This window comes from Tiliqua scincoides, chromosome 6, assembly GCF_035046505.1.
Source record: "Tiliqua scincoides isolate rTilSci1 chromosome 6, rTilSci1.hap2, whole genome shotgun sequence".
Lineage (NCBI taxonomy): Eukaryota > Metazoa > Chordata > Lepidosauria > Squamata > Scincidae > Tiliqua > Tiliqua scincoides.
This window is the reverse complement of record NC_089826.1, coordinates 86,036,268-86,037,747: the sequence shown is the minus strand read 5'-3', so window position 1 is coordinate 86,037,747 and position 1,480 is coordinate 86,036,268.

Below are 1,480 nucleotides of genomic sequence, written 5' to 3'. Positions count from 1 at the left end.
AAACTGTTCACAGAATGGCAAGGGGCATGCGGTGATGATGACGATGATGACAACAACTCAGCAAACAAGATGTCAAAGGCCTGACCCATGCAGTGTGCAATTGTGTGCACATACATAAGTCCCCCTGAAATAAATTATGACTGTAGTTGAATCTGATCAGACTGAATGGGGTAACAAATAAACGCAAAAATGCATGCTGGCCATTCCCTCAGGACGCAGCAGGGCCTGCTCTTTTCCCCCTCTGACCAAGCCAAAGCGATCCAATTACTATCCAAACCCGTATTTGGGATTCCCTCTCCCACATTGTCTACAAAGATTAAAGAGGTTACATTGCATTTGAGGGGTGCTGCAGTCGGAAGCAATTTAAATTATGTCATGTACATTGGCCTTCAAAGGAGCAGGCGGAGAACCGATCATTCTGATCATCCGTGTCACTTCCAGTCCCTTCCCCAGACCACATTTGGTTCTTATTATCCAAAGCTGAGCAGGAAAGAAAGGAAAACAAGATCATCCAAAGTGCCACAAGAATTCCTCAGGCATGCACCATTCTAAAAACATTTGTGCCTGAGACTTTCAGAAACATCTGTGATTTTTTATGTTGTATGTCAAAGCAAATTTTCTTTCTTGTTTCCTCTGCAAGTCAGCCAAACACTGCAATGCACAGCCCAATAGTATCCTTTCCCCTGCCATTGCAGGCAGCCAAAACAGGGTGCATTTCATGCTGGGCCGGGGGGGGGGGGGGTTGATCAGGGATAAGATAAACTATTTTCCCTTATCCCTCCCTAAGCCCCTCAACCACAAATGGGTCCTCAGACCTGTGCAAGGTCTTTAACTGGCACAAGTCCAAGAACACAAAGTGGGCATGTCAGCTCCAGAGGGGATGGCGTCTAGCACAAGTTGCATGTGCCAGGTGCCACCTCTCCAACCTCCAGCACACCCCCAGCCCTCCCCCATTCCACCCTGATCCTCCCACTCCTTTCCATCCACACCTCTGACTTACTGGTGTCAGTGGGGCTCCTCTTCACCTCCACCACACACGGGGTTCTGCCTACTGCCGGTAGCAGCAGCCCAGAAGCACTCTGCTCCAAGTGCCTCCAGAGTGGCTTTCATGACTTGATAAAGCATCAATTGCCTCTGGTTAGGATTGGGCCGTCTCTTTAGTAACGGAACAATGTATACATTCAGGAACACCCTGGATATTTTTATAGGGCTGGATCTAGACACACATTAAAATAGTGCCAATTAGCACCAAGGTCATTGTTATCCAAGGAAGACAAACAGTCACACATTTTAGTGCTCTTTCTGTGTGCATGCAAAATCAACATATATACAGGCCACAAGGTTGCCAGCTGCTCTGCATTAGCTTTAGCCTGCTCTCCCATGCCAACCAATCATTTTGGAGTGATATAACAAACAAATATAAGTTAATTCTGGTTAATAGCTCTTTAGAGCATGCAAATAACTTCATGCTAATTATTGT